General features: G+C 43.0%; 1 long non-coding RNA gene across 1 annotated transcript; it reads right to left on the reverse strand.

Annotated features, from left to right (window-relative positions):
* Positions 1 to 5,235: 5,235 nt before the first annotated feature.
* On the reverse strand, positions 5,236 to 13,682 carry LOC135362009 (uncharacterized). The gene is made up of 3 exons (XR_010406309.1): positions 12,932 to 13,682; positions 8,910 to 8,995; positions 5,236 to 5,549 (listed from the first exon to the last, which is right to left on the reverse strand). It is a non-coding gene; the product is annotated as an uncharacterized LOC135362009 (long non-coding RNA).
* Positions 13,683 to 15,031: the final 1,349 nt, after the last annotated feature.

Below are 15,031 nucleotides of genomic sequence, written 5' to 3' on the forward strand. Positions count from 1 at the left end.
ATGAGAAGTTTGAGGTGAGTGGGGACAGGAGCACAGAAGACCCTGATAAGTCTTCTTTTTTTTTTTTTTTTGAACCAGTTCTGTTGACATGCAATAAGCTGCATACCTTTTAAGTGTACTGATGGAGAAGTTTCGACATATGTATATACCCATGAAACTATCACCGCAGTCAAGATCATGAACATAGCTATCACCCCTGAAAGTTTTCTCTTGCTTTTTTGTAATCCCTCCCTCTGCCTCCTTGCCATCTGCAAACCATCACTGATGAACTTCCTGTCACAATAATTTGCATTTTCTAGAATTGTATATAAAAGGAGTCATCCGATATATACTTTCATTCTGTCCCTTTCTTTCATTCAACATTCATCCTTGTTGTTGCCTGTATCAACAGTTCATAGCTCTTTGTTGCTGAGTAGTATTGTATGTATGTATCACAATTCACTGGATATTTGGATTGTTTCTACCTTTTGGCTGTTATGAATAGTGCTGCTATGAACATTCGTGTACAAGTCTTCGTGTTGACATGTTTTCATATCTCTTAACATCACATTGATAACTTGGAATTGGTCATCCAAGGCTTTCCCCCCTGAGACCTGGTTGTTAAAGATTTGCCACCATACCACTAGGTATAGCCTAGAATTAGATTACTGAATCAAAAATATGCACTTGAAAAAAGCTATTCATCTATGTTATTGAGGAGGTTTTCCAAAAAGGTTGTAACTCTCTTGTTTATTAAAATAGGTATATCCTTTCTGTCATTTCCAAATGTTCAACTCCCTCTAGGCCAAAGATCCACAGTCTAAAATGCTGGTCATTCCTCAGGGTGATCTTGCTATTTTTTCTTGTTGTAGTAAAGAGCAGGAATTTTGGAATATTTCTGAAAGACTTAAAACACATTTCTAGGCTGGTGCACGCATGTATAAGGCTTTCATAACAGGGAAAAGGAGACATTAAAAAAAAATTAGGCCAGAAAGGTGACATACTCAAATAGGGGAAAAGCGGCCGAAAGGCAACGTGACACATGAAATTCTTGTTCCTCTGGTACACAGTTTTCTGTGTCATTGTTTATAAAGACACATATTTTCATATAGTCACACCCAGTGAGCGTGGCCCATTTCTGCTTTACTCATTTAACATTTCACATCACATTTCCATGAATGGACATAATGCTCATTATTTCCATTTAGACTACTTCATAATATTCTATTATTATCACTCCCTTATTGTTGAGCATTTGGGTTGTTTCCAATTTTTTGACTTTATAAATAGAATGGCTTCCTTCAAATTCCTTCCTTTGCCTTGTAGATTATGATTTCCTTGGATTAGCTTTCTTAAAGGCCTCTTTTCCCCTGGCCATGATTGTTTATTTTGTTCCATAAAGACACTCCTTTTCTTCTTTCTCCTGTCCTAACCCTACACTTGGCAGGGTTAGGCGTTCTTGCTATGGACTGTCATGGTGCCCTCCATATATCCCCCTTTACAAACTACCACACTTTCTCTAATAGTGTATCTGCTTGTTTCCCCAGCTAGACTGTGGTCTTCACAAGGGGGGGCGGGCATATTGTTTTTTCCTCTTTGTTGGGACCCTATTGCTTATACTGTAGGTGCTCAGTACCTATTTATTGATTTATCTAACTATTTCTCTGACTTTCTTTTCCTTCTTTTTTCAAGTCGCGTTTGACATTAATTCCCTCAGGAGTTAATGCATGAACAACCCTTAGTGTCCAACTCTCATTCTGCTGCCTTTGCGGTACTTATATGATTGCTAACCCTGAACTAAACCTTTATTTGGCACCAGGCCATGCCTGCAGTAATCATAAAGCAAAGTTCAAGGCTAGTCAGTATTTCCCTCAGAGATGAGTTAATTATAGGCAATAAAAATGTAAAAGAATTAAATTGGTCAGACCTGCAAAATTATCTTTTTGACTTTTCTAAATGCAGCCTTGGACTTAAAATGGCTGTGTCTTAGGTCAGGTTCCCTGGAAACAGGCTGTAGGATGGAGACTAGTGGACAGGAAGTTCCCCCGAGGAGTTCTCTAGGGAGATACACCTGTGGGGGACTGAGAGCAGCAGGGCTGGGCAGAGGGAGAAGTTAAAGTGTGACGCACACCCCTCAGCCACCTGTATAGTGAGCTCTAGACCTGGGGTGGCCCTCCAGAGTCGTCCTACGTTGAGGTCAGGGAACAGGGACCTTGTACCTACCCCTCATTGGCCAGTCATTGGATGCAGGCTGCTCCCAGGAAGGGGGCACAGCTTTGGATGAGAAAGCTCATCATTGTGATTCCCAGAGAGGGGCTGAGCTGTCAGCCAGCACCAGCGGCCCTGCCAACAGCTGGGAGGCTCTGTCCCTCAGTCCTGAAGGGGGGATCTGGGCGGGCACCTAGGCTGCCACCGCAGTGGGGATGAACCATCTCAAAGTGGAGTGCTGGGAGAATCCATTAGCGGGTCTTACGACGGGGTGGAGCCAAATCACCATTTTCATTCAACTTAATCCCTAGTGTTACTGGGAGCTCTGAAGTTCAGAGTAGGTAATGGCTGAAATAGCCCAAGTTTGTGTGGTCTCAGGATGGTTTTTTTTTTTTTCTTAAAAAAAAAAAAAGAAAACACAACAGTCACCAGCTTCCTTTCCCTCAAGGTGTTTTCCCCCATATGCGGTTCCCCACAACTGTTTCCTCAATTTGAAGACCCAAGAGTCGGAGGCAGGAAGGTGTTATGATATAACGAGGAAGTCTGCCCACAGAAGTTGAGGATTGTCTTTGGATCCCCAAAGATGCCCTGAGGTTGGGGATGGGCCTGCGTTACCACCGATACCTTTCCCTCAACAAACCACCGCCTACGAAACAGTTTCAAAGGAAACCATAGACATGAATCCCATTACGCAAACTTATTTCCAAGGCTGAATTAGCTCATGTCTGCAAAGCACTTTGAGCAATTTGGATAGGCCTCCTAAATTGTTTACTTAAAGTATTACCTCACCCTTAAGTCAATTTCCTAGAGGTAGGACAGGCTAAACAGCTTCTATTAGAAAATAATCTTCTCATGAGCTTTCCCAACATCTAATATGTATTATCATTAGCAGTTTGTTGTAAGGGTATGCTTGTTGAGGCAAGACAATTATTTTTCACATATTTTCCATACATTTTTATTTAATGTCTTTTAAGAATGGATTATGACTTTTGTCCGAAAAAAAATTACAGCTTGGTACGGCCCACATTTAAATGAATAATTTTAGGCTAAAAGAATCAGTCATATTTTCAACAGAAGGTAACCAGATGTCTTAATTATATGTGTGTGTGCATGTTCTAGCATGTTCTACGATAGAGTCCCAGTTCCCTGGATACAAATAGCCCCAGTGTCCTCCAGGATCTCAGGCAAGAGATGGCTTCAGGGCCATAAGCACGGAGTCAGTTTCAGGCATATACAGAATATTCTGATGTATAACGTTAGCACAGTGGTCAATTTTTTTAAAAAGCTGGGGGTGCGAGGAGGGGTTAGCCTGGTAATGGGTATTGAGGAGGGCACATTCTGCATGGAGCACTGGGTGTTATGCACAAACAATGAATCATGGAACACTTCATCTAAAACTAATGATGTAATGTATGGGGATGAACATAAGAATAAAAAAAAAAAAAAGCTGGTTACAAGGATATCGGATTCCTGCTACCCCGGGTGCTGCAGCTTCAGTACCGACAGAGAATGGGTATCTCTCCTTCCCCCTAATATGTAACTCATAAGAATTTCACAGTATTTGACCATTTGTGAACAGGATGGATTTGGGGGATGGGAGGTATGGCAGATCCAATCTCTCTTTTTTTTTTTAAGATTTATTTATTTATTTGACAGAGCACAAGCGGGAGGGGCACCACTGTTGGGAACTCTGCCACCGATGCTTCTGGAAACTGGGCATATCTGCTGCTGCCCTGTCACAGTGACTCGGGCAGTGCCGGCTTCTCTATTTATCTCAACCTCTATTGATTTACTTATTTAAAAATTTAATTTATCTGTATTTTTAAATGTATTTTTTATTTTACAATCCAACAGTTGGTGGAAGGGTCACCAGCTTCTGATTCAAAGTCTGGCATAGGTGTGTCTCACTGGTGAAGGTTAGGGTTCTATGTCTGTATTCTTGTGTCCTCTGCCTCCTGTAGCTTACGAGCTTATCTCCCCTTCTATTTTGAATTAGTTATTTAGAAGGATATATGAGAGAGAAAAAGAGAGACAGAGACTGTAAGGAAGAAGGCCAAATTTCAGAAATTAACCAAAAACCATTTTTACTACTTTATCGTCCCATCAGAAAGGCAATTTTAAACCTCTGAGTACTACTTTTTACAAACCATTAAACTTTCTGCTGTTACATGTTTTTTCCCAAGGAATGTGTAAAACAGTCATCCCTACCCTTAGAAGAAAATTTATGTGATTATTTATATATTCTTGGGGGAGAAATTTCTAAGCATGAACCAAAGCCAGAGACCATAAAGAAAAATATTGATAACCTTTGCTACTTCAGAAAAAGAACACCATAAACAATGTTAAAACATTTGACAAATGGGAAAACATGTGGAACTCATATGACAGAAGACTAATGTCCTTAATATAATAAAATCTCTTACAAACCTGTAAGAAAACTTTTAAAACCACAGTATCAAAATGGTCAGAGGAGGGCGCCTGGGTGGCTCAGTTGGTTAAGTGACTGCCTTCGGCTCAGGTCATGATCCTGGAGTCCCTGGATCGAGTCCCGCATCGGACTCCCTGCTCGGCAGGGGGTCTGCTTTCCCCCTCTGCCCTCTTCCCTCTCGTGCTCTCTCTCATTCTCTCTCTCTCTCAAATAAATAAATAAAATCTTTAAAAAAAAAAAACAACACAAAATGGTCAGAGGATAGGTACAAGTAATTCACCAAAGAAGGCAAATAGTCAACAGCCATATGAAAAGATAATCTAACTATTAATAAAAATGCAAATGAAAACAATAAGGCATAATCTCCCTGTCAGAGTGGCAGGGACAGGAAAGATGTTGCAAACAGACCTAAACCAATTTGGCAGTCCAGCAAACGTCTGGGTCCTTTAGTAAACATACTACAGCTGGGTGGTGGCCATATCTACCTGCCCTCACAAACTTGCTAGTGGCTGGTTCATTACTATGGAATTAAATATTAAACCCAAGTCTCCAAATTGTCTTCAACATACAAACACTTGTTAGCAAGCCAGTACAAAAGAGGATACAAGGCTTATTCTGCGGAAGATGCTCCTCTGCTCCTCATAACGTGACTGGCTGGTTCTGCGGCATGAGACACCGGGGCTGGGATTTCACACCTTGCTCCTACAAGGGTTGTAGAGCTCGTGCAACACTCTTAGACAGAACACCACTTACCTCACCAATCAAAATACCTCTTTTCATTCCTCAAGTGCTAAGTCACCACCTCTGCGGATGTCAATTCTCGACTGGCGCCCATCAGATGCTGTTTAAGTATCTCTGGATACTTGAAATGTTGAGTCCACACTCCCACTCCCAACTCGAGCACACAGAATTACCTCAGGCACATACAGAAACACTGTCAATATAACAATAGAAAACAAGTGGGGAGGAACAGTCGTTGCAGATTGGTACCTTTCTGAAAGGCAATTTGTCGACATGTATAACACTATCAAGTGAACATACTCTGCAAATTAGTGATCGTACTTGTGGCATTTTATCCTAAGGAAGAAGGTGAACACATGTGCAGAGATCTGCCCAAGGATGTGCATGGCTGCATTATTCTTAATAGTGCAAGGTTGCAAATAATCCAAATTTTGTTAGTAAGATAGGGATGCGGATCAGTGGTTGCTTGGCGGTGGGAGTGGGGGCTGGGAGTGGTGGAAGGGACGCCAGGGCAGGATTACAAATGGCCAGGATGAAGCTTTTGGGGTGATGGACGTATTCACTACCTTTGTGGTAATGATTTCATGAGCGTATGGATCTATTAAAGCTTTTCAAATTATATTCTTTAAATATATGCAGTTTATTGTATGTCAGTTATATCTTAATAAAGGTATTTAAAAAATTCTGTCAGTAGATAATGGATAAATAATAGGGGAAGATTTATTGAGCACAGGTGTCTCTTGATTCTCATGTTAGGCCTTTGAATTCACAACTATTATCATCCCCATTTCTCACAGATGAGAAAACTGAGGTTTAAAGAACTGATATGACCTGTTCAAAGTTGCACAGTTAGAAAGTAGCTAAGGGTAGGAATCAACAAACTGCAGTCCATGGACCACATCCAGCCTGCCCCCTATTCTTGTAAATAAAGCTTTGTTGGAACACAGCCATACCCATTTCTTTCCATATTGTATATGTCTGCTATCACATACAACAATGACAGAATTGAGTAGGTGGCAGTAGAGGTCACGTGGCTCATGGGATGGTTAATTTTATGTGTCAAGTTGGCTAGGTCATGGTACCCAGATATACGGTCGAACATTATTCTAGATGTTTCTGTAAAGGCATTTTTCAGATGAGATGAACAGTTGAATCAGTAGACCTTGAGTAAAGCAGATTACCCTCCATTGTATGGGTAGGCCTCATCCAATCAATTCATAGAAAAAGACAACAGGCCCTGGTGAAAGAGGGAGTTCTGTCAGCAGACTGCCTTCAGACTGCAACTCTTCCCCGGGTCTCCAGCATGCAGAGTCTGGACCCTCACAATCATGTTAGCTAATTCCTTAAACTATCTCTCTTTCTCCATATATAAATATATAGATAGAGAAAGAGATAGAGACAGAAATAGAAATATCTATAGACACAAAGTTATAGACAGTTAGATGGATATGGACACTGAGATACAGATCTATCTATCTCTACATACATCTGTATCTCTGTGTCTAGATCTATATATCTTGTTGGTTCTGTTTCTGTGGAGAACCCTGACTAATGTAGCCCACAAAATCTAAAACATTTATTTGGCCCTTTACAGAAAAATTTTCTACCCTTAGCTTAGAGCCAGGATTAGAAACCAGACAATTCAGATGTAGAGCTTACACTCTCAGCCACTACCATACACAAACATCCAACCAATGGAATGCTTTATGGCATAATGAAAAATTATGATAGTGAGGGGTGCCTGGGTGTCACAGTCAGTTGGGCATCTGACTCTTGGTTTCGGCTCACGTTGTGGTCTTGGAGTTGGAGGGATGGAACCTTGGTTGGGCTCCACACTCAGTGCAGAGTCTGCTTGAGACTCTTTCTCTGTCTGCCCTTCCCCCTTGTTCTCTCTCTCTCTCTCTCTGGAATAAAGAAATAAATCTTTAAAAAAATTATGATAGCTATGCTTACTGCTTTGAGAAAATGTTCAGAATTTATTGCTAAACAAAGAAAGCAGGTTATACCTGTGTTTATGGTATTATCACATTTCTATTAGAAACAGTATGCATGGGGAAAGTTATAAAAACATAGACACTGAATATGTTAACAGTGGTTTTCACCAGGCACTGGATTATGAGTGATTTTTACTTTTGCTTTATACCTCCTTATATTGTCTGAATATTTCACAATGAGCATATAATCAGAAGGATAAACGACAAAGCAGTTTTCATTCTGAAAATGGAAAGAGAATGCCTAATGATATGTTGTTTTATACTGCCTCAAAATTACCCCGTGCAAAACGTCCAGGTCAAGGTGTCTACAGCAAAATGTCCTTGATGGCAAAACAGTGACAGCTGTATAGTAGTCACATCCCTCTCGACCGTGTCCTCCTAGTTCATATTCCATACAGCCGGCAGTCTGAGTGGTCTTTCAGAAGTACTCATCTGATTGTGTTACTTCTGCGCTTACATCCTTTCAATGGATTCCCATTTAAGGCCCACATTGTTTTCAGCATGGCACACAGCGTCTTGGTCCTGGGCTCTTGCTGCCCTTATCTTGCCCACTCTGTTCCAGCCATACTGATGTATGTGCAGTTCCTAAAAACACCCCGTTTTTTTAAAGAAGATTTTATTTATTTGAGAGAGAGCAGAACAAGAGAGCGCACGAGTGGGGAGAGGGGCAGAGGTAGAGGGAGAAGCAGACTCCCCACGCCCAGAGCCCGAAGCAGGGACCCGATCCCAGGACCCTGAGATCACGACCTGAGCTGAAGGCAGACGCCTAAGTGACTGAGCCCCCCATGTGCCCCAACACCCTGGTTCTTATCTTGGTCTCATAGGAGTTAGTTTCATTATTGCCACTGAGAGCAATCACTAGATCTTATCTTTGTTTTTTCAGTGCCTAGAATAGTGCCCAGCACAGGTAGACATAATAAATGTGAAATAAAAGATGGCTGAATGTATAGAATGCAGAACCTCTATTATGTTAATGAGTTTTCAACTTTGGTCCTGGTAGACAAGATGGCCGGAGAGGTGACATTTTACATCCTCAAGGTGTTCACTATTAGCACTGTTCTTCAGATGCGTTTTGGATGGGTTTACTTGGGAACCTAACCATAACATACAACTTGGCTTGAATAAAAAGTATGTTTTGAGTTTTCTGCCTGTGTCAAAGACTGGCTACATGTTCACCAATCCATTTCCTTTTCCTGGGCACTGAGAAAATCTATTTCTTAGCCTTCCTTGCAGTGAGTTTGGGAAATTATGACTGAATTCTCGCCAATGGGAATGTGAACAGAAATGATCTGTGCCTTCCACCAATGTGCTTTCTACATATTCTCATTTTCTGCTCCATGTGGGCTGGACTCAAAGGTCTTAGAAATGGTGGGGTTGCAAGATGTTAGGAGACTGGTCCCTGATCTATGATGTGGCCTAGAAAGGAGTCTCTGCTGAGTTTAGCAACCGAGATTGCAGCGTCTATTTGTTATTGCAGCCCAACCTAGCTTCTCCTGACAGCATCATCTCCTGAACAAACTTTTATAACTCTGCTTGTTTTGAAGCTGGACAGGACTTACATGGTCACTTTAAGTTGACACTTCAGAATGCAGATGTCAGACCATATCTCCTTATTCAGCTTCTTCATTTTTATTTTCCAAATGATCTGAAAGAGAAACATGGAGGAAGATAATGACTATTCAGTAGAAAGCAAAAAATAGTACAGAGCACAAATAACTTACAATTAGCATAACAATTCTTGCTATTAATATGAATCATTCATTTCTTCTCTAAATTTTTTTATAGTTTAGAAATCTGCAGTGTTTAATAGAAAGCTCCAAATACACTGCCTTTTTGATGAAAGGGGGGTTGTATACATTTATCAAATACATGCATATATTATGTGTTTAATTCATTGATTCATTTATGTAAGAATGAAATCCAACCAGAAATTAATTAGGACCTACTGTGTGTGTTTTGTTGTATAGCAATGCTCTTCAGTTGGTATGCAGATGGGGTTGTTGGTGGATTCAAGCTGCTTTTCTGTTAAATAACCTTTGCTAAATGTGACCAGACATGTGGATTTTTTTTTATTGGCAATAATGATCCTTGGGCTGCATGTTACTCTATTAGACATCTGGCTGCCAATTCCATGCAGGACCTTTTCATGACCATCATATACTTCAGGGAACACTAATTTACTCTGAAGATCAAATTAATCGAAAGGGGGCTTTTCCAAACAAAACACAGGAAAGGTTATTATCATAGTGCGTGCAAATGTAAGTGTTTGATCCAGTGTGGGGGGCTTCTCTATGGAATTTTGCCTGATTCTCCCTATTAGCACACCATCCTTGGGCTACCACTTTTAGCTTGTGTGAGCTTATATCATGACCCACAGCAATTATTTCTTATCCAGATCCTCTAGTGGACTAGGAGTTACACACCATCCCCTTTTGACTTCCTGACTGGCATGAAGTAGAAACCCAGTAGCCTATTTTATGAATAGTCATGTAATTGTTTAGACTGTTGTGCTTTCAGAGTTAGAAAAACTCCTTCAACAAACCCCTACTTTATAGTTAGAACGTTTTACAAAATTTTTGTATGAGTTTTGTATCAGTACGTCAGGGTATCATATACAGTTTCAGGATACCAAAAATATTTATTTATTTATTGAGGTATAATTGACCTATAACATTATGCTAGTTTCATGTGTACAACATAATGATTTACCATTTGCATACCCTGCCAAATGATCGCTCCATGAAGTGTTGTGAGAATGTTGAAGATCTACTCTCTTAGCAACTTTCAAATATACAGTACCATCTTATTAACTATAGTCACCGTGTTGTCCATTACATCCCCAGGACTTATTCATTTTTATAAGGGGAAGTTGGTACCTTTTGTCCCCCTTCATCCGTTTGCCTACCCCACCCCCATCCCACATCTCTGGCAACCACCCATCTGTTCTCTGTATCTAGGAGCTAGGATACCAAAATTTTTAAAGAGAAACATGGTAGGAGAGTGGGCGGAGGTCGAGAAAAGATTGAAGGAAGACTTTAACCTTACTTATTGAGCTGTGCTGGAGCAGAATGCCAGAATGGGCCACAGGTTGCTAACTAGCTTGTGAGGTGAGGTGGGAAGTCTTGTCGTATGTGGAAAAGGCCAGGCTTAGACCAGACATCCAGCCACACAAGCCAGAGGACGAGAAGGTTTGTTGTGAGGCCATTAGACGTTCTTGTTTTAGCTTTTCCCCTGCCTACATTGCTGTCCAGTAGGGCCAGACTTGAAGGGGAATGCGTTCTCCTATAAAAACTTCCAGAGGGAGATGAACCCACTGCATCCAGTATTTAGCCAGGGTGGTTGCTACTGTATTCTTCCTTGTATATCCTCCCAAATTCTTTAAGTTATGATTTAACTCCCCCCAACCTTTTTTTATTGGGGGGGGTGCTGTTCTCTACTCAGTAGAGCTGGAGAACAACTAGGCATCATCTTCAACATAAGATGTTAAATCACCCCAGTTAGTTTTTTCCCTTTTTATGAAATTACAGTTCCCTTATTTTTTTCTTTTAGGATCTTGTTTGCTAAGCGGTCATGTCTGTGACTCTCTGCTGGAATGTCCCTGGGCTGTCTCTTTCATCCCGAAGCTATGAACATTCCTCCATAAAGAGAATATGATGAATGGCCACGGAAGAAAAGCCAGTATATGAAAGCCCTAGATATGACTTTTCTTGCATCCTTTGTCTCCTCCTTAGTTCCTATATTCACTAGGAGCACATTCTGTGTGCCAGGAGTTCTAGATGCTCCGGGAGAGCATAGCGAACAAAACTGACCCAAATCCCTACCCTTACAAACTTTACATTCTAGCTAGGGGAGACAGATAATACACAAAATATGTAAATCAAGAATTATATTATGCCAGCTGATAATCAATGTGATGTAGCCACATGAACTGGGGAAGTGCAAAGATAGAGTTTGGGGTTGCAGTTCAACTAGTATCTAGGAGAGGTTTGACAGAGAAGGCTGTGAAAAACTGATTAAAGAAGACAATTCAGGTGATACAAACAAACCCTTATATTTTATGAAATGGGCAGCCTCCATTTCCAAGGGTCCAGAGAACTGCAGAGCGGAGAGGAAGGCAGGAAGCTTTTATAGGATAAAGAGTAGAGAACAAGGAAATAGGTACAGAGCCCGGAGTTGGCTTGGTAGGTGGGGATTGGCTGACTGGATATACTGTTTCTGGCCAAGTCAAGCATTTAAAGGGACACGACACTTAGTCTAAGTCTCGGTTTGCTGACGTGGCACCCGGACAGAAGTGGCTCCATCTTAGGCCCAGACATTTGTTTCAACAACGTGAATTTTGAGTAAAGACCTCTAGGAGGCGAGGAAGCCAGCAAAACAGGCATGGGGGGGGGGTGTTGCAGAGCAAACAGTCCGTACAAAGGCCCTAAGGTCAGAACTGGCTGATGTGTTTCAGAAACAGTAAGGCGGCCATAAGATGCATGTAGCAGAGCGGACAAAGGGACAGGTAGCCGGGCTGGGGAGAGAGGTGCAGGTCAGATTGTGTTAGAACCTTGAGGAGGCTAGAAGGACTTTGGCTTTTAGTCTAGGACGGGGAGCCGTGGGTGAGTTTTGAGCCCCAAACAGGCCCGATCTGATTATGCCTTAACAGGATCACTCTGTGTGAAGGCGAGCATGAAGGAGGGCAGGTGGCCGCTGGGAGACCAGCTGAAGACTATTGTAGTGATCCAGCAGTGTGATTAGGACTTCTCAGGCCAGGGGAGTAGAAGCAGACGTGCAGAGAGGTGACCAGATTCTAGATATATTTTGAAGGGAGGGCCCTCGGAATTTGTTGATGTGAGTAAGAAAGGAGTCACAGATGATAGTGCTCCTTGGCCTGAGCACCTGGAAGGCTGGAGTTGCCGTTAAGGGCTGGGGTCGAGAACGTTTTAGATGGTGGCAGGGAGGTGGTTGTGGTGGGTGCATCGGGAGCTCAGTCTCAGACATGGTAAGGTGGAGAAGACCATCAGACCTCCAGGGAGAGATGTTGAGGACGCAGCCAGATCTACAAATATGGAGTTCGGGAACGAAGTACCGGCTGGAGACACCGACCCCGGAGTCATCATCACACTGAAGGTATTTATAGCCCTGAGACTGAATGAGACCCCCGAGCTAGCATTCCACATTAAAGACAAGAGGTTCAAGGAGCAAGCCCGGGGCCATACCACAGGGGGACAGATTGTGCAAACAGGAGCGCACGTCCAGGCACATCACGCAGAAGCTTTGTGGTGGGAGCAACCACGCGGGAGTCAGCTCTGGGGGAGGAGGGTGATTCCGCTCAGTGCGGGGGGAAGGAAAGGATACTGCTGTGCAGAACGTGAGTGGACACGAACATGAACGTGTGGAGAAGGCAAGGCTGAGGGTTTGGAGCAGAGGAAGGGACAGTCGGGGCCCAGCGGGCAGCAGGCTGGAGAGACAGCCAGAACAGCGTAAGTTACTCTTCTCTTGGTTTGCAACTCTGTTTCCCAGTAAAACTAAGGGCAGCGTTTTGGACGCACTCCCTGGCCTCCTGAGATGGAGTGTTTTCTGCAGAGGGAGCGCTCACCTGCAGGAGGTTTCCTGGGATCGGTCCCAGGTGGAAGGTTGACCGGGCGCGCTGGTGGGAGAGACACGTGAAGACAATGAGGGGGGCAGGTGGGGCCGGGGAGCTCCCCCGGTGGTGTGGCTGCCACTGAGGCCTCGGCCCGTCCCACAGGGGGCTCTGGAGCTGGGATGGCCTTTCAGCGCTGTCCCAAAACGAGGCCAGGGGACCAGGTGTCTGTATGATTCCATCAGCCAGTTCTTGGCCCCCCTGTTGCGTCGTGAGAGGCGGAGGTACTTGCACAAGGCGGTTCTCTGTGGCTGTAGGCAGTGCCCAGAGGGGGCCGCCGCTTGAGCCGCCAGCAGCCAGTACTGCCAGAAGCTGGGGGGTGCCTGGCGTGGCCCTGAAGACCAGAGGGAAAGCGCCCGGGGCACGCGGTAGGCACTGTGAGCAGCTATAAGCCGCACATGCGCCCAGGTCAGACGCTACCTGGGGTAACTTCTTTCTCCACCCTTGGAAAGTCGCTTTGTTTCCTGGCTTTTTCTCAGATGGGCAGTGTTTCCATCTGCGATGGCGTCAATAAATTACCTGAGGGAAAAGGGACTAGAGGGTTGGACAAAAGAGGCAAAGTCCGCAAGAACTAACAGCCTTAAAATCTAAGAGCTGGAGGCTGCCAGTGAGGGAGACTTGGCAAAGAACACAGCCGGTATTCGGGTGGGAAAGAGACCCGGTAGTCCTCGGCCATTTTCCTAGGAGGCACCGGGAAATGGGTGGAGGGGACTTTGTCATCCCAATGCCGGGAGGACGGCAAAGTGAGGGAGAGTCGTGTGTGATGAAGAACTGTCCCCACGCAAAGGCCAACAGCAACCCAAAGGCACTGTCGCATTATTCTAGGGGCCAGTCGTTTCTCCTGGCAGCAGGGAGGTGTCTGAGGTGCCTGGAATTCCTCCCAGGAGACCATCCCACCTCTTCCTCAAACCCGTCCCTTGAGGAACAGGGTCTTTCGGCCCCAGCCCAACTGCTTGTCTTTTTGGTAATACTCTAACAGGTGTGAGGTGATACACCTTTGTGATTCTGATTTGCATTTCCCTGATGATTAGTGATGTTCAGTACCTTTTCATGTATGTGTTGACCATCTGTATGGCATCTTTGGAAAAATGTCTGTGTAGATGTTCTGCCAGTTTTAAAATGTTGTTGTTGTTGTTTGGCCATTGAGTTGTATGAGTTCTTTATATATTTTGGATATTAACCTCTTATCAGATGTATAATTCGCAAATATTTTCTCCCATTCCATAGGTTGCCTTTTTATTTTATTAATGGGTTCCTTTGCTGTGCAGAGGATTTTTAGTTTGATTTAGACCCACTTGTTTATTTTTGCTTTTGTTGCCTTTGCTTTTTGGTGTTAAATCCAAAAAATTACGGCTGAGACCTAGGCCAAGGAGATGATCCCCCTGTATTTTCTTCTAGGAACTTTATGGTTTCAGGCCTTACATTTAAATCTTTAATCCATTTTGAGTTGATTTTTATGGTATAGGATAATAGGCCAATTTCAGTCTTTTGCTTATGGCTGTCCTGTTTTCCCAGCACCATTTGCTGGAGACTATCCTTTGCCCACTGTATGTTCTTGGCTCCTTTGTTGTAAATGACCATATACGCATGGGCTTATTTCTGAGCGCTCTGTTCAGCTCCATTGATCTATGTGTTCATTTTTATGCCAGTTCCATACCGTTTTGATTACTATATCTTCATAATATAGTTTGAACCGTGGCGCATGATGCCTCCAGCTTTGTTGTTCTTTCCCAAGATTGCTTTGACTATTCAGGGCTTTCTGTGGTTCCATATAAATTTTAGGACTGTTAGATTTCTGTGAAAATGTCATTGGAATTTAATTGTGTCAAATCTGTGGATTTCTTTGGGTAGTATGGATATTTTAACAATATTAGTTTTTCCAATCCAAGAGCATAAAATATCTTTCCATTTATTGGTGTCTTCTTCACTATCTTTCATAAATGTCTTACAGCTTTCAGTGTACAGATCTTTCACCTCCTGGGTTAAATTTATTCCTAAGTATTTTATTCTTTTCATGGAATTATAAATGGGATTCTTTTTGAGAATTCATGATGA

Source organism: Mirounga angustirostris, unplaced genomic scaffold (assembly GCF_029215605.1).
Source record: "Mirounga angustirostris isolate CCGP_5_RB_7025 unplaced genomic scaffold, mMirAng1.0.hap1 SCAF_11, whole genome shotgun sequence".
Taxonomy (NCBI): domain Eukaryota; kingdom Metazoa; phylum Chordata; class Mammalia; order Carnivora; family Phocidae; genus Mirounga; species Mirounga angustirostris.